The sequence below is a fragment of the Antennarius striatus genome, chromosome 15, assembly GCF_040054535.1.
Source record: "Antennarius striatus isolate MH-2024 chromosome 15, ASM4005453v1, whole genome shotgun sequence".
Lineage (NCBI taxonomy): Eukaryota > Metazoa > Chordata > Actinopteri > Lophiiformes > Antennariidae > Antennarius > Antennarius striatus.
The window spans coordinates 16,721,110-16,743,276 of record NC_090790.1 but is presented as its reverse complement, the minus strand read 5'-3'; the positions used below and the strand labels follow the sequence as shown (position 1 = coordinate 16,743,276).

The window sequence follows — 22,167 nt, the reverse complement described above, 5'->3', positions numbered from 1 at the left end:
TACTAAGAAACATCCTTAGAAAAAAAGTTTTGCTTCTTTATAATCACATCTCTGCCTGAAATGTATTTAATTATTGAATAATAGTTTCTCCTACAGCTCCTCCATTGTTCACTGATGTTGTGCTTAGCTTATGAGAGCAGTGGGGGACATCATGCTACCTGCTGCGTGGCGTTCTAGTCATTAATTCAGTTCATAGACCTACAACCACAGGTAGCAGTCATGAGTACATGCAATTCTACAGTATATGTGTCTAAGAAAGGTTTGACTGTTTCCCCACTCCCACAGAGAGTGTTTCGAAGTCCCATTAAAGGTTGTACATCGCTTGTGAGGAGAGTTCAGACTCATGTTGGGTATCGGAGAGACTCTAAAGGCCTTACTCAAGACACTCATAGAATGGTCTCTGATGCCTATAGACAACAAGCAGTTTTAGGACTTGAACGGCACATAATACAAAAATTACAGTTACGGCTGAACTTGTGTGGCTAGCGGTAACTGTAATTCACACACACAAAAGAGACACGTGCGAGGGCGGGTCGGTTGTATAGCAGTCGCTCAGGGAATAGGTGCCTACAATGAGGTCTTGTCAGACGGGTTAGGAGCCCACAGACAGGCAGACCGGTAGATCAGGGTCATGTAGAGTTCGCAAGCTGCTAACAGCCTCCCCTGGTTTGAAGACAAAGACACCAGTGAGCAGTAAACGGGCCAATAAAGGGTCAAGGAAAAGTAAACCACTAGTTTGTGTGTTAACGTGAGGGCCAGTCGTCAACTCCTCCAGAGTAGGATGGACTCACATGAGGGTTATTAATGACAATGGATCAGTAACACCAGCTGAGTGCTTTATTAGTGGAAGTGCAAAAATAAAGTATGAACAGAAAGCTACCACGAAACCTTAAGGATATCACGATTAGACATTTATAACGTTAATTCTCAGCTGCGTCAAATCTCTGCTGTATCTTTCTACATCACTTCATTGGCTACTTGAACGCTGTACAATAAAAAAAAAAACCTATTTGTGAGTTTCTTTACATTCATTGATGGCGTACATCAGAAGCAGACGTGTCGACAAGTACATTTAATTGCCTTCTTCCCAGCATCCTTAACTGTTCATTTAAAAAAGGACAGCGGGAAAAGTTTGCAAAGTACAAAGTGTTTCAGGCACATCTAAGACCAGAGAATAAAACCTATCAAGATGAATGCTTTTCATCTATTATCTATGTATTATTTATTTATTGATCCACACAACACATTTAGCATCCTGACAACAGATTCATCAAGCACCGGCAGAAGGTGAGCAGCACCAAAATGCAGACGCTTCTGTCTCCACGGAACAGACCAGCATGTGATCCAGAATTCAGAATTCTTATGTCTCCAAACTGAGACACTCCCTGAATTTTTAAAGCTCTACAATATCTTTTAGACATGCAGGTGAAATATTTAGCTGAGGGGGAAACTGGGAAAAAAAGAAAGACAGGCAGGTTTATCAATATTTCACGTGGTCCGTTCTCCACATTGGTAGTGCGTCTCACAGAAAGTGACACATACTGACCACAAATACAGAAGGATGTTCAGAGCACACCAAAAGGAGTCTCAGGGATTAGACAACAAAGAAGCATGATCAGTCACACTTATTAAGCACCGAAAACTCTGGATGGATCAACAGACAAAATTAAATAAAATAAAGCCTGCACCATTTTGGTGTAAAGGGGAAGGGAGAAAGCAATCTTTGTCTGCCGTTGAACTCTTTCCTATTACACTCAAATGTGTTTCGACAAAACCAGCCCAACCTTGCTGAACTTCCAAAAACATTTGTGCATTAGAAAAACAATTCACACCTGCAGCCTGATACAAACCACAACACCACCTGAAAAGGTTAGAAAAACAAAAGGTTGACATTTATGAAGGTAGAAATTAATGTTATATTGCTGCATTATTATTTTCTGCCTTTATTTTAGCACTGCTTACATAATAATCTGTAGCTGAGAGTGCTGTTATGTAATGATACACAGTAGGAAGTGCTATCGCTGACTGCATTATGTAAATTAATGAAGTGTTTATATGTCAGAAAGCAGCAACTACACTAAACAAAAAGATGGAATTGATGTGCAAATATTCATAGTTCAATTTCTAGTCACTTAGACAAAAGTCATGTGCAAATCCTGAAGTATTTCACCAAAAACTGGTAAAAGTCTTGTATTTTTGCTAACTTTCTGTCACGTAGAACATCTATATCTACATTTATATGAAATCTAGAGTAACTGTACAGTATATCCTGTTGAGAATGAACCAATGGCAAATAAAGGCTTTATCAATACTGCCCCCTACTGGAGGATACAGGAAGGTACAACTGGTGGAACATGCCCACCAGACAGGTTTCTGGGTGTGCAGACACACACAATGCACAGTGGGATTAACTGTGGGTTACTATGTGTTACTGAGACGTGTCGCACTGCATCGTAAGACCCTTATAAAACTAACAGGATGGTAATACAGCACAGGAAGAAAACCATAAATATGATCAGTGGTCTTTTTAATTATACATACAGGTACATGTAATAGAGGCACTATCTGGGTCGTCCAATGAACTCATTTGGCAGAGGAAGGAGGAACAGATAGAGAGCAGAGGAATCCACGACCCTCCTCTAATGACGGATAAAAGAGGAGCGCATCTGTTCTCAGGGAAATATCTTCATCACAGAGAAAATGAAGAGTGTAAGTGGATTAGAAAGACAGACGCCAGTGAGACGATCAAAGTCCGCCTGAAATCTTCGTCTGGCTGAAGCGGCATTTAACAAATAGACACTAGACACAGACATGCACTCAGAGCCTAATTGGGAAAATAGTGATTTGACTCTACTAAATATGCCTCTACTGCACATCACAATATAAACTGTCACCTACCAAAACCTCACACGTCTGGATGACGATCATCATCATCCTGATACTGATTAAGATCTAGATCCTGATTATATTTCACCTGGATTACGACTGCGAACCAGATCCTGATGATGATCCACATCTGGATTATGATCCAGATCTGAATCTAGTTCGACATTGTTTTTTGTTTTTTTTACTATGTACTCAAAATGTAGAATCCACAGTCTTCAATCCACAGTCCCCACACTCCTTGACCCAAGATCCACCTCAAAATAAAAAACCTTCAAAATACACACTCAGGATTCTGAGATGTCCTGCAGACAAGCAAACAAACAAGGAAGCAAGTGCGATCACAGAACCATCTCCAAAAATATGAAGATGCTTTATTTCATCACGATACCAACAAGTACCATCAGCCAACTTCAACATGATTTAGATGAAGACCATATCCAAAAGGCACATTTTCAATACATCAGCACTGTCAGAATATAAATGTGACGTGTCAGATAGCCACATCGACCACCACCAGGTCTGCAGATCATGTTACCAACATTTGCATTAATACGTTTCTCACTTTTCTAAAATAAAATAGTAATACTCCCGCTGCTATAGCAACAGACTGGTGCCGCTCCCATCAATCCATGCTTTCATTCTCGTCACATTTATGCCTCTCTACCCAGAGTAAAGGCCAAATTGCGGAATGTCCCGTCCCAAGCAAACTCATTAGACAATAGTACACAAAAGATGGAGAACAGAGAGGCCTGTGTCACTCTGCTCTGCCAGAGACAAACAGACATGCAAGATGGAGGAGGAGGAGGAGGAGGAGGAGAGGGAGTGAACTCGTTTTCACTATGATTAAAAGGAATAAAGCTCACAAATAAGTGTGAGAGGGAAGAAGAGGCGTGAGAGGTCTCGCTAATGATGCAGACACTCAAGATGAGCAGACGGACCCCCGCTGATGTTTTCAAAATGTATGTCGAAAACAAACGTCATCTTTCGTTGTGATGCTCGGTGTTCATATATAGAATCTGTGCGTGCAACCGCCGCCCTACCATCTAGGTGTATATTATGTAGACATGGACAATAGAAAGCAGACCTAGCATGAGCGGTGTTACATACAGGTAAATGAATGCTTTGAATAAATAAGCAGCAAATGAAATGCAGGAATGATTCCTCCATACAGACTGATTAGAGATATAACACTATTAGGATAACTCAACAGCTATTTAAACATCTAACCAGGAGTCCAGCTAACAATTACTTATTTACTTGATTAAAATGCCAGATTTTCATTGATTACTCGATCGACCACCAATTACGCTAAGTGGCAGGGTGCCCTTACACAGACACACACACACAGCACAAATGCAGCTTGCAAACACACACAGGACCACATCATGAGTAGCATGAGCGGTGGATTTCGTCAGCCGCTGCACGCTAACGTATCCTCACAACAGCAGTCTTATCTGCAACAGATAGATTAAGATCTATCGATCCCAACAGGGAACACGAGCTTTGCACGTGTTCATACATGTACATATAAATACGACCACATACATGTGCCTAGGATCTCCACAGATCTAATCCTGTTCTTATTTAATCTACATGGCAACTGTCAGCTAAATCCCATGTCGGATATCAAGCTGTAGGGGAGGGTTGGAAAAACAAGATCACAAATAATCAAGAGAGAAATTTACATCTGTTTTCTTTAAGTATCATCTGGTGGCAGTGTAGGCTCTGGAATTCTGTCTATATTTTCAATTCTATCACATTGTAAAGTAAGTGCTGAAATATTATGAACACAATTAGTACAATTCATTCATCTATGACTGTCCGTACTGTGATGGAACAGCCCATAAAGATGTCAAAAAAATAAATAAATAATGGACTTCCAGAGAGTATGGAAGTCCAGTTCAAAACATAAGGAAGCATGTCATTACAGAAGTGAGGCTGCAGCGCTTCAATTATCCTCCTCCAGATTCATTCTTTAGCTGCTCTTTGTAACCTCGCCGCTTCTCCATACACGTGAGGAAGAATCACTTTCTTTAATTGCAGGCTTTTTCTATTTTTTTTTTTTTTTGCTCTCTTCCACCAATCGACCCCAATCTTGACCAAACGTGGGACAAACCGGACCAAACCTGTTGAAATACGCTGATGTGGCTTAAAATACGGTGGATAAATACTTGACATCTTTCATCTTGTTTTGTTGTTATTGCTCGTTCTGTTGGAATTTATGGAACTCAGTCACGACCCACGTCATGGGCGCTACTTCCCATTCAGCCACAGAAGCCCCATTGTCTCATGAACAATGGGTACGATTTGTTAAATGGCCATGTAAAATTCTATTTGCACACCGAGTAGATAAGGACGGGTCACTACAGATTTGTCAATTAGTGCCGCTGTAAAACCTCTCTATCATTGACCTCTGACCTTTGATATGTGCTGACTGCTTAGGGTTTCCTTGCATGTGCACATCTGGCATCCATCCATCTAATTGTTTTCACAAAATCAAATCGATGGACTGCAAAGATTACCACGCATGAACGCACAAATGAGCAATCACACTAGATCTATGGAGGAGGGCCTTTTTAAATGAGGGAGGGGGTGTAGGTACAGGCAGTTCCTGTCCAGTTTCTAAGCCGGTCAAATACCACACCTGCTAATTGTTAGCATTCTAGCATCGACAGTGAGAGAACAGGAGTAACCTGATGTTAACATTTAGCTTGAAGCCCTGCTAGTATGGCTCATGAGGATGAATATTAGTTTCAATACCCTCCAACTTTTGAGTGATCAGATAAACTTCAATGCGCCCCGATGCTTCAAGCTTAGATTTTGCTCACATTTCACAAAACCTCTCATGTCTTTTCACTGATATTTTAATGAGCCTCTCTTTTTTTTTTGTGGCAGGAATAGAGCATCAGCTCGAAGCTACAGGAAGGACTTAACATGTAAAACAAGCAAAAAGTCTTCCTATAGCAATCTCTCTTGTTTAGCCAGAATAATTCTTTCCACCATAATCTGTCTGATAAAACACAAGCTATCTGCTTAAACACCTCAGGTAACTCAATGGATAGACTTTGCACACAGATAAATGGAAACATTATACACAGGCTTACACGAGGCAAAAATTAACACCCGAACAGGAAGCTACAGTGGATTCTGTTTTCTACTGACGGTGGTCTGTCAATGTCGCCAGCCCTCTGATCAACAGGATCGGGAATCCACATCGGAACTATTAACAGAAGTCGCTTTCCAACACACAAGCACAGACGCATTTTGGTTGTGTTTGTGTGGAAGTCTACAGCTTTTCACTCTTGAAATGTTAATTGTGAGAAGAAGGAAACAGAAGATCTTGAATTCTAGAGTGTGCCGTCACTCAGGGACTTCACCTATTTTTTTTTTTTTTTACTCAGTTGCATTGACGTGTACGTAAATTGTGTCAGTTGCTGTGTATATGCAATAATTATGTATTCCTGTGGCTTTTCATAGAGATCGAGGGCAGGACACAGAAGGAGTATGACTATCTGGGGCAGCTGAGCCGTAGCTCAATGCTGCGCTCAACCAGATTCATATTAATCTACTTTAGAAAATATTTTCTGCGTCTGCGCTTAAATAGACAAACTGTATGTATGATCTGTGACTTATCTTTCATGGAGATTTCGTGGAGTGTGTGTGAAGGGTCAAAGCATGAGGTGGGGAGGTATGCAACAGGAAGTGAGGTATGTCGGCGGGAAAGAGGAACCTTCGGGAGTGGAGTTCATTTCCTGTTTTGTCTCAGCGACTCAGACCAGCTTCTTGGACATCAACATGATTTCTGTCACTCCCACAGTGAATATGCGGGTTACATTGAAACCCAAATAACAAAAGTCCACATTGGCCTTGAAGAAAATGTAGCATTGCTAGCAGACACGACGCTATATTGGCCATCTTAATATCTTTAGAGCAGCTGCACAGAATTGGTGTTTTTGTCGCCAATCTCCAAAATCTGTCCTGCGAGTAGAAAATCACAGCTACAACACTGTAGCGTGAACGCCACAGGAGCCCCCCCAATCCGTCCCGTCCCCTCGAACTTTCATTTACTGCTTCGTTGCTCTCTGAAAACACTGCTGGCCTCAGATCCTTTCAGACGAATCCTCGTTGCCTCGTTTCGTGGATGTTTTGTAGCGTCTGACGGCTCAGCGACGTGAAGCAACTTAATGTGACTTTAATCTCAAGTTCAAGGAGCTTTTCATTTGCGATGCCTCATAAATTACATGAGAGTAAAAGGTGCACTTAATGAAGAATGGAACTAAGGAATGAATAACGTGACGCAGCAAGCATCATTTTGTTATCTGAAGCTGGTTCCCCAGGGCCAACCTGAGCAGTAGAAGGATTAACGCGCAAATAGAGCATGCTCATTCAGTGGCGGCCAGGGGTCTGGTTCAGTGATGGGCTTTTGTTTTTCTATTGGTTGCCATTCGGTCTGCAGCCTTACGATGAAAGCCTGTTTATCACAACATCGATGTCAAGGCTGACTTGAAAAGAAAGAAAAATTATGAAAGCGCCAGAGAAAAAGACTCGTCATCGCTCTGGGTCAACTTGTAACAGAATATTTTGAATGTGAAATGATGGTCATTGAATGTTGGGTCCTTTTTATATTCTTTTAAGCCACAGTAACAATACACTTATCAAATTAAGAAAAATTCAGGGAAGTGACAGCATTTCTACGAGGAAGTCAGACACAGCAAAACAACCACGCCGTCAGACAACCCAAAATCAAAACACTATCAGTGAAATTATCATCCACACTGGCTCATAATAACAGTCCACATACCACTTCTCTTTGTTCAACTTTATGTCACTGTCGGCAAACGTTTCATTTTCTAATTCACCTCCGAATAAAGTAGTTCAACAGTCTGGCTAGACCAGTGGCTGGTTTCCAACTGTTTCTTGTCCTGTCTTGTTTCTCGCCATTTGTTGCAAAGTGGCTTTGTTCCCAGACCTCAAACAACTCTGTGAGTAAAAAAAGATACACTTAAAAAGGAACATGCAAAAGTAAATTCTAATAAGCCACATTTATCCCGACAACACGTGAAGAAATCCACCCTATGTGGAACATATACATGTTGTCCTAGGAGATTGTGTGACTGTTAATACTTCATGTATATCTGATTGCTTTTACGAGTGTCTGGATGTATAAACACCACAGTGTTGTTTGGCACCATGCAGTGAGTCATTCCGAAACAGGTCATATAAACATTTGGTGCTCCTGAGGCACTCTAAAGTTAAAAAAAACAAAAAAAACAAATCAGGAAAGAGAAAATACATACATAATAAGGCCTGAAGTAAATCTCATCTCTATGAAAGTGTGTGACAGTACTACTGAACTGCTCAACTAGACCGATCCCCGCCTAGGCACCTGCAGGAGAGAGGCCTGCAGGCCTCGCTGTGATCTCCTGGATCACTGAAAACTCAATGGGTGGTCCGGCTCTTTGTGAATCAGAACAAGGCTCTGTCAGACAAAACGCCGCACACCAAATCACATCTCAATATACAAAATATTTACATCTCCAGCGCGGAAGTCAATGCACACAATCTCACAAAGCATCTTTTTTTTTTTTTTGTACAATGGAATCCATTTACATCCCAGAATTGTCTTTTCGGTTGCAACGGAACAGCAGTATGTGCTGCTGTTAAGCCCACATGGTGTGAAAGTGGACATGACTCATTGCCTTAGCTATTCATGTCCCACATTAGCAAACTGTCATCAAAGATGCATACATAACTTTCATCCATTTTATTTGAACCAAATTCTATATCGGAAAACCAGCTGGTAATATTATTGTATGTATGTGTATGCTTGTTTTATACATAAACACACACACAGACATACATAAACACAATATACACATATACAGTAGTATCTTGAGATAAGAGTTTGATTCGTTCCATGACTGAGCTTGTAAGTCCACAAATTTTTCCCAATTTAAAATCACTAAAATAATTTTAATCCATTCGAGTCTTGTATGAAAGCCCTGTAAATTATGAAAACATTTTTTTTAATCAACCAATAAACATGCATACTATGCCTGTGTATAATTAATTAGATACAAGTTACATAAACAATGATAACAACGTGAAGTTGATGAGCACACACGTGCTACATCTTTACTCTGCGAACGAGAACAAGATCTGATCTCATCTGATGTTGTAATCATCCGCCAACATGTGGGAAAGATTGAGATCTGGTCTCAGTTGATGGTATATCCATCCGCCGACTCGCGGTGGTGTCCCATAATACGACTGAACAAAAATAAGGACAGAGAGACGACTTGTATCTCAAGAAACCCAAGCAGCTCATGTGTACTACTGTACACACATGCACATATAGAAATGCACATATATACACACACATATATAAATAAGCCTACATGTACACATAGAGACATCTACTATACACACATATCTACTATACACAGATAATTAACATATAAACTCATTTTCACACAAGTCAAACTAGATCATTTGTCAGTGTTGAGGCATTCATGTTACATCCGCTATTAATTATGCATTTAATCTCCATGAATCATACATTAGCTAAACAAGGCCGGAGACAGAATTCATGGCGTTATTAGAGAGAGTTACAAGAGACACAGCGGTGCTGAAGTCCTCCAGCAAATAAAATGTCAGAACTGCTGAGAAAAGAGTCGATGAGGAAAGATTCCTGCAGGATGCTGCCGTGGCAACTGTTGTGTTATTTGAAAATAATATTAAATCGGATGAAGGATGTAAAGTCTGGGTTATTTGATGCAATCATTTAAGTATCGACAAGTTCCTAGAGAGGCGTCACTACCCTACATGTATACACGGCATTGAGATGGTTTAGATTTTGTAACTGTATCTGCATGCTAGCACAGTAATAACAAATCAACACAGCTTGAAACACACGGTAGCCACGATGTTCGGGTCATGACAATTTGTTTTCATGTTTTTCATTGTGATTGGAATTTCAGAGCCACCGTTGAGTCGTTCACAACCACACATTGACTCCAGTCTGATTAATAATGAGAGTCAATACAACGACATAGTATTCTGTCATTATGGTATTATGGGAAATGTTCACACACAGAGATAATACAGGAATTAAACTACTGTTTACAACAGATTTGTTGCACAATTTTGATAGAAATTGCAAAAAAATTCATAGGTTGCACAAATGTGCACAGCAGATCTCACACACAAATTAACAAATGGGTGGAGTGATGAAAGATGGTAATCTTCAATCCTTCACAGGACTGGCAAATGTGCAATCAGAGGCAATAAAGAATTATTGTATGCCATAATTACATTTATCCTCATAAGGCGTTTAATTAATTCCAGTTTGTGCATCTTTATGTGTGAGTGTGTGTTCCCTCAGCAGTGAGATGTCATTTGTTAGCTGGTGGGAAAGCAACACATTGTAGATCCACAACACGGCTGACTTGTGTCCCGACACTCAGACGATAAGCGACAAAAAAAACCCAATAAGGAATCAATTTCATCTGTCATCATTCGTGGCTGTCAGGAGCAAAAAGAATGAAATGCCTTATTGATTCTGATCCAAATGAGCAGCAACTGGCAAGCGCACGCATACTGAAGCTACAGTTGCGTGCCTAAACACGCAGGAAATATAATACAAAAACAGATCAGTTCTTGATCACACGTAGAGCATGTGATCAGATGCACAAGACGTGCGTTGCAAAATACCTGTTCATAATTGTATGGTTTGGAGGCTAACCCTGCAACCCACTTGTACACTCCAAATCCTAAATCCACACACATGCTACACCCAGTCCTGTAGACTGTCATCAAGCATTTATCAAAATCCTGTCTGATGTCTGTTTTTATGCCTTTGACTAATGACACAGTTATTGTTCAGAGAGAAGAAAGTGAAAACTGGAAAAGGGGGTGGGAGAAACGAGGGCAGATCCGATGCCATGAAAAGTTCAGAAGCTAGAGGTACTGGTAGGTGTTTTTTGAGGCTATGGAGATGAATGAAAAAAGATTTTATGTTATCTTGTCTGCTTCTATAATGTGGTATAAGAGTTTTTAGTCTGGTTGTATAACTGTAATTAGCATTAAAGCACCCTGGCATTTTTAAGTTTATAATGACTTCAAAGCGATTAAATTCAAGGCAAGCAGATGTAGAATTTTCTTTAAAAAAAAAGAAAAGAAAGATTGCTAAAAAGTGAAGTAAAATATCAAAAAGAAATCAGGAATGTGTTTTTTCTTTTCATAATCTTTCTCTTTCATAATCTTTGAAGAAAGCTCTGGATCCAAGAAGGTCCTTTAACAATGCAGAAACAGAATCTATAGATCATGATCAGATACTATCCACACTGTAATAAATTCCCTTTGAATAACATGCTTTAAGGAGATAATCTGCTGCTGTTGATTGTATTTCCACTGGAATACACACCAGAGATTTACTGACGGGGTTGAGGCTGAGCTAGCAGAGATGTGCGAGTAATACTGGGATGCTATTATCTCTTTAGCCAGCATGGCAGCGGTTTATCACAGCATTCAATCACTGAGTAATCACTATCTGTAACGAAGTCCTTCCACTTTCTCTGTCTCAGAGCACTTGGTCAGCTCACCCCCACTCCTGCCTGGGCCGCCACAGATAAAGACATCACAAAGAACGAGTGAGAAGACGCTACTTCTATTTTACTCAGAATAGCAAATTCCGAACAAAACGGGAGAGAAATGCGATCTTGTTCTTTATTTCAGGTTCTAACAGAGACATGAAAGGATGGAGGGAAGATTGATGGTTTAACTGGATCAGCCTCCATGAACCTATGACATAATAACTAGTTCAGGGAACCCGTCTCAATGCTGATGATGTCACTGAACAGAGGACAGAATATTTACTTCACATCCTCATAAATCCTTTTTCCTTGCTAATGCTTTTACTGCATGATGGGATCCAATCCAGATCCAGACTCCATCCCACTCTCATTCATATCTATGGATGTTTTAGAGTTAGTCAGCCTATACTGCATGTGTCCGTCCTGCGAGAGGAAGCAGAACACCCCGAGGGAAACCACACATGGAGCGAACATGCAAACTCCACACAGAAAGGCCACAGGCCCAGGTCAAATTATTATTCTGGTGATCAACAACCAAGCTCTCCAGCTGTGAGGGAGTCCAGGACACTTTCAGCATCTTCTCCTTAAGTTCCAAAACTGATCCTGCTCTGGTGCTCTTCCACCTTAGGAATGCCATTTCAGCCGGTCCATAACTCCTGCTCAGTATTCCCAGTAATCCCTTTTCTCCGGCTGTTGTGAGCCTGCTTCCTTCCGCACAGCTGCTGGCCGGCTCAGCTTGCTCTAATAATAGGACAACAATGCCCACGCCCGGACACACAGCACTACTACTGAAAATTATGACAATTAAAAAAAAAAAAAAAAGCCTAAACTTCTAAAAACTGCAGGCATGTACTGTAATGTGATATTTCAAAGGGTTTCCCCACACAGATGGTTTTACTTCGTACCCCAAAAGTGAGTTAACATGAAACGTGTCCCGCCAGCCCAATCATAGGCGTCCAACTCAGACAGGGCAACTTTCGAAATTGTTAACATTTAGTTCTGCTGTGTGTGGGTGATAGACTGCAGCATGTAAACACATGTTGGTGGAGGAATGATGATGAGGTTGCACACACACACACACACACACACACACACACACACACACACACACACACACACACACACACACAAGAGAGTTGCTGTCAGAGGTGGAGGACTGAGGGAAGACGCTGTAATCGTACAGTAGTTGGTAAATGAAGCTTACACCCTCCTAAAGCAGTTAAACACCACCTTGTCTCTTCGACACAGTGTCTTCAAGCAGGATGACTCACTGAACACGCACATACACACACACACACACACACACACACACACACACACAAAAGTACATTATGCAAGAATGTCATATTTATGGCATGTGGTGGCGTCACAAAGGCAACCCCAAGTCGTTCGTACGAACGGAAAAAAAGGAGGCACTGAGGAGAAAGGAGCGTGGAGAGCTGGACTGAGCTTTCATTTCCCATCTTCTTCTGTCCCACTTTCAGAAACGGGTTCTGAGTCACGTCACTGTCGGGGTCTTCGACATTTATTAAGCAACCGACTTTTTCTCCCCCATTCATTCCCTCCTTTAGACACTTTTCTTCATTCTACCCCTTAGTTTGCTCTCATCTCTGACAGATCAGTGATAACACCCCTTCCCCTCCACACCTCATGTTCTCCTCTCAACCCCCTCTGCCATTCCACCAAGAGAGCAATCTCAGAGAGGAGCTTGCAAAATTTGATATTCGGACACCCCCACCCCCCTTTTTTTTTTTCCCCATTCACAGAACCACCAGATGGAGAAGCAAGAATGCTAGAGCTCACCTCAGACGAGGTCCCACCGCCGCAGGGAAAGCAGAGGGAATATCATCCTCAATCCACAAGGAAAACCAGGAGCAACAAGTAACAACTCCAGGAATTCCTCCTCCCCTGTCTCACACTCCTGCTTCCTTGCTCCGTTTCTCCTTCTGCACTCATTCAGGCTGCGGTAGCTGCAGCAAGTATGAGTGTGCGAGTGTGTGTGTGTGTGTCTGTGTAAGTGTGTATGGACTCCTGCAGGGATATTGACTCTTAGGGTTCAGGTCCTCCCCCTTCCCAGGCTCATGGAGAGAGAGAGAGAGAGAGCTCACCCACTCACACAAACAGAGGGCAGGAGAGTTCTCTCTTTGTCTTGTGTTGCGTTTCTCTCACTTCCTTTGCTCCGTGTCTTCATATGTCTGGAACTCCCAGCTCCACAACCCCTTTCATATGGGAAGGAGAGTGTGTGTACATGTGTGTGTGTGTGTGTGCGTGGTAATCCGTCTTGCCTCAGCGCCCGGGGCCGGGACGAGAAAGAGGAGGAGGAGAAGGAGGCGGGGTTTGGACCTCAGAGAGCTGAATTCCAACCTCTCATCCAGCCAATCGGGGGCCGTTTTGCGGTTGACCAAAACCGCGGGGCCAGGCCGGGTCTCACAACCACACTCCAGCTTTAAAGCATTAGCTGAAGTTCTCTGTGAACTTGTCTAGCAGAGCTGCTGAAGGTGACCACTGTTGTTTTGGGGTTGTTGGGTTTTTTTTAAACTTTTGGAAGAACACAATGCTATTTCACTAATATTTTAACATTAAGTAATCAATAAAAACCCTTTTAAAATGCTTTTATTTCTGATGCAATGGCAAAATGTTGCAAATAATTGCTGATATTCATTTTAAACAACTGTCCGCAAATCAAATAAAGCAGCAGGTGTCTATAAATGGAGTCACTTCATTTCCTTTCCCTAAGAGAAAAATTAGTTGATTTGCTAAATTGCTCCAGGCAAACATTTACTTGTTGAAATAAAATGAGATACTCGAGACACCACCATGCAATAAGGTAATGTGGTGTTTCCTCCTCCCTTCCCACGTCCCTCCTTCCATCCTGCCAAACAACAGTGGTCTCATGTGTCGGCTGCCGTCCTTGGTGGACATTTGTCAAGCAACACATTTGTCCACAGAAGTGACAGCGGATCTACCCTCCTCCTCCTCCTCCTCGTCACTTCTGACTACTTCATCCCTTCTCTCTTCATTTAGTTCCACTCGCAATAAAGCCTTTCTTTACTATCACCTGTATTATATATTCAAATAGATCACTGTTACTAACCACTATACAGTAATCTCCTCATGTTTTATTGTAACGAGTCCATTTTTACGTATCCCAAAAAGTATTTGTACTTGAGGATGTTGTAGTAACTTCTTAAAGACCCTTAAAGTCTGCACGCAGTCTCACAAAAAACATTATCAAGAAGCTAAACGGCTGCTTTTGATGTTATGATGTCATAATGAGACGCGTTTTTGGTCATCAGATGAATTCCAGAACTCACTGTGCTCAAGCAAAAACTACTGGTGTCATCGATGTCAAAAGGATTCCTCTCAAGACAGACAGGAAGTATTTCTCAAATCATTCTCAAAACATACTAGAGTGTGCATTCTTAATTTTCCTTCAGGGATTATAACAGTATATAAAATAGGTAAGAAGCAGGGTACACCCCAGATGAGACACCAGGTCATAGCTGGAACACATGAAAGCCAAACAAACACACACACACCGATGGACAATTTGGAGTGACCAATACACCTAATTTGCATGTATTTACAGGTGGGAGGAACCCGGAGAACCCAGACAGAACCCACGCAGACACAGGGAAAATTCAAAGTGATCCATCCAATAGTGTACATAAAAAAATATTTAATCTGGACAACAGATAACATGAGCTCTATCGGCAACTTTGTCACAAAAATATAATCTGGAAAGAAAAACTGTTCTATGTGTGTTAGATAGAGATAGATATACAGATACTTTATTAATCCCGGAGGAAATTGCACAACTGATACTGTATACAGTATAATTACTGATACTGTATACAGTATGATTACTGATACTGTATACAGTATGATTACTGATACTGTATACAGTATCAGTAATCATACTGTATACAGTATGATTACTAATACTGTATACAGGTCAGAGGAAACAGACATTAGCGTACTCACGTTCCTCCATGCCACACTTTGTGAGAGCTGACGTCCGAATGGAACCAGACCTGTCTCCACATGAATCCGTTTAACACGAGTTGACACAAGTCGTTTGATGCATTGTTGACAATATGATAAACGTGTCAATCTATTATTTTCATATGGTTCTCACTTCTGAGACATAAAACTCTCCAGTTAAACACTGATGTACGACTTTGTTTTTCGTGAATCAGAGCTAAGTGATTAGTGCTATCTGAACCATTGGATGCCATTGCTCTTATTTTTGATTACTTCCAAATTTCTGGGGGCAGTTTATGACACTTTTTTCTCAAACCATTCCGATTGTAACTTCCAAACTTTATAATTTATGCCCTGACCAGTTCCATGAGCTTCTATTTCACAATAATTAATACTCTCTCTGGCCACCTGAAAGATTTTCGATTCTCTTTTATCCACGTAATGCAGTATTACTCATTCTTTACACTGTAATTAGTGTCACCACATACTGTTGGCATTAGAGTGTGGTGGTGGTCTGATGGTTTTATAGTAACTGTGGTTAAAGCCAGAAAGATAAAACATTTGTTTTAAGTCCTATTCCACCTTCATCATACGAGAAACAACTCACAAAAATGGAGTGAGAGTAAAATGGGGAAGACAGAAACCCAAAGGGTGAAGTGACATAGTGAGTGAGTACTTTGGTATGTGGGCTATAAAGTTACACACAAAGCGAGGCAGTGAAGTCTAGTCCTATAGACAAGTCTGACACGCCTCCCGTTTTATCTCCCTCTTTGTTTGTCCCGTTTCTGTGTCTCTAATCCCTCAACCTCATTCCGTTTATTTTCTTTACTTGACTTGTCTTGAATGTGAGAGGTTAAAGAAGTTAGAAGATGCAGGACGAGAACTGTGTTTAACTTTGTGTTTGTTTCATCCGTGTACAGATGGATGTGTATGACAATGTTTAAAAAAATAATAATCTGGGGGTCTGGAGAATAAAATGCATGAAACGGATTGATTTTGTTCAATTGGAGCCAGTTCTGTTTTTTTTTTTTCTCATTTGGAGATGAAGGAGGGATGAAAAGGCAGATCTACACCAGCAAACAAATAGAGAGATGGAAAGAGCGGGTGGGACAGCAGAAGGGCAGACACAGGAAACAAACAGGATTCTAAATGATCTGCCTCCAGACGGAATTCTGTCATTACATAATCCCAAATAATCCAAATGCTTGAGTCTTGAGTCCAAGTAAATCAAAATGACATTAAGCCGTCAAACGAAATGAAATTAGCTTGTGGCTTGTGGCGTTTCCTCTTTCCACTATAGGCAGAAAAATTAAATAATGTACATGTCATTCGCAGGAAATACATTCAGGGAAGCCAGAAAGTCTTTGACTTGGAGTCAGACTGCAATTTATACCTACCAAGGCAGCAAGTGCTTTTTGTGGAAGGATTCCAAAAGGAATTCAACATATGTAAGTCCAGAAATGGTCCATCCTCAGGTTGAGCCGTCCTACATGTAACTGCCAACGCCCTTTTGCAGCACGTCATTCGTGTCTCATTCATGTTTCTCCATATGTTTTCTATCACCCCTTACAGTAGACGATCTAATTAAAGCCAAATCGAAATCCCCAAAGCCTGCACTTGATGAGTAGCATACTAAACTTTGAGCCTCCTGTCATAAACATCATCCATCACCATCAACTGAAACTTCCCCCATGTGGACCCCCATGTTGTTGACTTCAGATCCGATCGTGCATTTTATTCCAACGCTGAGACGAGTTTTTGCCGGATCTTCTCTGTCAAGGTGATTTCTGCTAATTCTTCTAACTCATAGTTATGTTCCAGTTATTGGCAAAAGTTGTATTTTGAAGAAAACATAAACCTAAATTTTGAAATCTAACATAAGGAATACAGCTATTCCCAGAAGAGACATTATTCTTTCCAAAACTTTATGACCGATCTGTTTCATGCAAATATGTTCATGAATATTTGATTTAAATGGCTCCACCATTTATCCACATGCACTCTAAAATTTGATGGTTCCTCATTTTGACTCTTCCTCCGTTTCATGGTAACCTGGCATGTAATCAAAGTTTAACTGACCGAAATGATCCAAAGAGCCTTAAATTGGAATGTTCACTAAAGTAGAAGAATTCCTTAATCCACTCTAAAAATTGGAACTCTTCCTTCCCCGAACCTTTTACCAAGTCTCATCAAGCAGTTCGTGCATGGCTATTGTTATGGGGTTTTTTTTTTAATGTTCTGCCCTTTTCTCCGGATGCATATAAACACTAAAGGAAAGGAAAACCCATTGCATATTTTTTCTACAATCCTTTTGAAAGACAAATAAACTGAACCTACAGTCTCCAGCTCTTCCTAGGACATCTTGCAATACGACCTCTATTATTTATTTTTTTCAATTAAGTACAAATACAGCAAAATACAAAAATACAATTAACTGGCTACATGGTTTGTAATATTGTTATATCCCACTTGCATCAACATCGGCAGTGGAATGGGTGCAGCTTGAAGTTGTCTGGGGACCATACAGGACCAAGAATAGAATCTTAATTTATTCCATTCAGTCTCTGCGATGGGTCTTATCAATATGGATGGAATATATTTTTGGCCACAGGCAGGATTTTGGTGTGGCCGTTTCCTCCTTTTGGATAAAAATCAGGAAACAGACAGTTCAGCATTAACAGCGTTAGCAGCAGCCCACGACGTGCAGTTTGCATCAGTTTCTGTGTTTTCACATAGCTGTTGTCTAAGTATTCAAATGTAAATCCGGTTGTTATTCCAGCTGTATCAGAAGATCATAGTGCAAGCTTAAATAATCCATATCCCATACACAGAGCCTAGCTGATGTGCAGCAATGTTTTCGGTCATCAGTTAATTAAATGTTACGGTCTAATACAAAGCAGATTAAAAAAAGCAAAGACTTTACATCAGACTTGTAAAAGCTTGATGTCGTTGCTCCTCCACTGGTCTCATTTCAAGCTTGAACTACCGCATTTTCCCACCAGTGCTCAACCTGAAACCATCACAAATGTTTGACTGGTTAAACCCTATAAACAAAGAAGGATAAACATTGATTAGGATCAGTTTACCTTGCTATTCCAGCTTCCCACTTTGATTAAAACCTCCCAGGAAAATGCTCAAGTCGGCTGATGTTCATCATCTAGTTTCCTTTCACCTAGTCAGTGTTTTCCAACTCCCTGTCCTCATCTGGTTCCCTCGTCGGCTTTGTTCAGGGTGCTACCAGTACATTTACATAAGATATACACAGACATGAAAAGCACATTCCCAACATAAATTTGTTGAGAGCGTGAAACAAGCTCATGGCTGCGTTTGGCTCAGTTTCTGCCCCTCGCAGTCACTTCAACTTAGACACACGTCACAGTCTTCCGACAGGAAAACAGACGCAAATGCACCCACACGCTCAAGCCACGATAACACGCTTAACATCTGCATGACAAACAGCAAAGGAACAGATTGCATTTGAACACAAATCCCAATTTTCTCCAACTCTCCATTGTCTTATAAACTCTGCACTGTGCTTCTGTTTTTTCGTCCTCGCCTCCGTTCCTCTTCGCCGGCGCTGCGTTGACGGACGGTCTCTGATCGGGGAGGCTTTCTGACAAATGGGGCCAAATGGAGTTGTGCCACTGTTGCTGCTGGCCCCAAGTCAGCTCTCTGAGGTTATTGCTTAGCTCTGCTCCTGCAGTGTTATTTATATCCACCATCACCCAAGTAGTTTTGAGTGTTTGATGAACTTTTCACGTACTGTACCATCTCCACCGCGGGCCGCACTGCTGTGACTTTATATGCACTATATTTCTATGTCATAACACTAAAGAAAATGCTGAATTTGTTAAGGCTTTGCAAGACTTTAAATTTTCACAATAAAGCTGCCAAAGTGGATTTTATTACTTGTTTTACAATTGTGTAACTCCAAATAGAGCCGGTCTGAAACTACGTGAGAGAGTGCTGGAGTCGGTAACTGCATTTTATTTACTTCAGGAACCGATTGTGGATCAAGAATTTAACCTTTCAGTCTGCACAACAGCTTCATTTCTAATTTCTGAAGAAAAGACCTACGCAGATCTTCTAAAGTGACCATCACCGATGTGTCACATAAAATAATTCAGACGACAAGAAACACCTGGTCATTGTATAATGTTTTAGGACCAGATTTGAGTTTAAAAACCTGACAGTCAAAAAAGGATCGAGTTAAAAAGAGATTTTGCCCTGACCTACTTCCATAGGTCAGGGTCATTTAATAAAAGACCCATGATCCAACATGCAACTGGTGCATTCCATTTGTCACGAGGTTTCAGAGATGTATAAAAGTGAAAATGTGACCTTGACCTAGTTTTTCAAGGTCAAGGTTGTGATCTAATTTTCATCCCCTTGCCTCCTTGAATATAACGCCTTTTGTCTTGTCTTTCCATCTTATCTGGTTCCTGAGATTATGTGCAAAAATATCTCAGGATAGAAAATATCTTAGACCATAGATCAAAGCAAGTGCTTTGATCTATGGTCTTACACTGGCCTTCTCACTCGTCTATTTTATCCAGTTCCTGAGAGTACAAAAGTTTAAATTTGACCTTGAGCTAGTTTTCTGAAGGTCAAGGTCATCTCATTTTCATCCCCTTTGCTGCCTGAGTAATGTGCTTTTTGTTTCATCTTTCCATCTCCAACAGTTGTGAAGATATTTGGTGGATGGACGTACGGACGGACCAACACTGACAACTACAATACATCACTGCTTCGCGGGAAGGAAGTACCTACTAGAGGACTTCAAACTGAAACCAATCAATCAATAATCTGGGATGGATTTAATTTGTTTTAGAACAGACAAACCGTCATGAGACTGCACCAAAGAAATGTTTAGTTTAGTTCTGGAGCCTCATAAAATTCCCAGGACGATGTGGGAGACTGGTTACTGAGGCTCCACTGGTTTATGAAGACTTCAATCACTCCAGTCTTTAGTCATTCTGACTAAAATTACCAGTGGCTTGCTTTTTAAAAAAAGCAGGAAAAAATATGCTGTTTGAAGTTGACAGCTATAAACGCTGGAGTGAAAACACCACAAAGTGTTCGGAGGATGTATTTATCCAAATTTGTGACACACATGCGTCCTTGAGATAGCGCTCAGAGCTTGACACATCAAACAAAAAAAGAAAAAAAAAACCCAAAAAGGCCAGTGAGATGCATTTTTTTTCTCCTTTCCTTTTTAATTCGGCTTTTGTTTTGTTTTTTTGGGTATAGTACTACCCATTACACAACCAGCCGCCCTGAGCCTCTCGCATGGCTGAGCATGAAGGTGTGAGATTTGTGTTCCCTTTTCCTCGTCTCCAAAAACATTCTTCCCACTGATGACGTCAAGAACAAGCATGAAGGCAAATTCATTTAACACAGAAATATTATCAGTCTTAACTGGATGAAAATGCAATATGAAAGATTTCAAGTCTCAAGACCCCCCCCCCCACTCCCCCCCTTTGGTCTGATATTTATATTACTTCTATTTGGGGTGCCTTTGCCTCAGTTGCATGACGAAAAACATGCCTCTTTAATCCATCTTCTTTATGTTCTTAATGCTTCTAATTGATGCATTAAGAATACTTTATCTCACTGCCCCCACAGACGGCACAGCTTTATTAGTTGTATTCTGGAGGTATCCTGGATTTTGTATGTTTTATATACTGTTTTTATGTGTATAAAACTTGTGTTTATAAAACTGAATGTGGCATTTTGTTTCCTCAGATCAGCTATAATATTCTGAAGATTATGTGTCTAAAACTGAATGCTTGGGTGAGTGCTGACGCAACAAGCATTTTGGCACCTATTAGCACTGTGTTTTGGTTTCAAATTCTGCACACAGACTGGACATCAAACAAAAAGCGACAAGCCAGTAAAGAATCTTTACTATCTTGTAAGTTTACCAGGCGGGTATTTCAGTGGAACCTCAAACCAAAGGACGAGAAAACTTTTAAAATCAAAATTTACAACACAAATTATGTCAATATAGAAACACGCAAGAAACACACAGCCCCGTACCCAAGAATGACCTTGAGCCGGAGGCCAGCTGCGAGAACGGCGTTTCCTCTCTCACAAAGAAATAAAAACACGGATTCACACACACTGTGCCACCCAGTCCCCGACATCTGGTTAGGGTTTAGCACATGACAACACTACTGAGAATAAATCGCTTATTGAAATCTGAACATTCTTTGAGACAAAGCCTTGCAGCGCTTACACCCACAAGACCACAATTTCATCTGGATGAAATCTGGGAATTTAAGAAGTGCAGTCGCAAACCCTATTTCACCTCAAAATGGAAAATCGGAGAAAAGACCCTTGTTATCCACAGAAATGCCTTAAAGCGAAAGAATAAATCTCGACTGGCTTAATCCCCTTTTTTTCATAAAGATTCCGTACAAACGCACACAGTCGCAAACACAAATATGTGTTTTCCCCTCACACATGCATTTGACCTTTTTATACTCAGACAGAAACATGCAGACCTATTTACATCTCAATTAAGGCCATGGATGAGGACCTTTTGTGTGTCCAATCCTAACACTGCCTCTCAATCCTGAAGTGTTCCTGTAAGTAGATGTGTTCATTCTCATGCCTGGTAAAAGCACGCAAACGTGAAAAGAGAAATAATCATGGTGAGGTTTCCAGTTTATCCCCCAGAAACTTGCAGAGTGCACCAGTG

At 40.9% G+C, this 22,167-nt stretch overlaps 1 protein-coding gene and 1 long non-coding RNA gene across 4 annotated transcripts in view; both read right to left on the bottom strand.

Annotated features, from left to right (window-relative positions):
- The window catches only part of LOC137608024 (disabled homolog 2-interacting protein-like), a 100,796-nt gene that overhangs the window by 76,909 nt on the left and 1,720 nt on the right, over positions 1 to 22,167 (bottom strand). Inside the window, exon 1 of one of the 3 annotated variants that reach the window (XM_068334002.1) lies at positions 13,284 to 13,658. The exons of the other annotated variants lie outside the window; for them this stretch is intronic. The gene's annotated coding sequence lies outside the window, so the exon portion shown is untranslated. Of the gene's footprint in view, positions 1 to 13,283; positions 13,659 to 22,167 lie in introns of those variants that run through there. 3 annotated transcript variants of the gene reach the window in all.
- LOC137608025 (uncharacterized) lies at positions 17,902 to 19,016 on the bottom strand. Its single transcript, XR_011038142.1, has 3 exons — positions 18,551 to 19,016; positions 18,388 to 18,474; positions 17,902 to 18,102 (listed from the first exon to the last, which is right to left on the bottom strand). It is a non-coding gene; the product is annotated as an uncharacterized lncRNA (long non-coding RNA).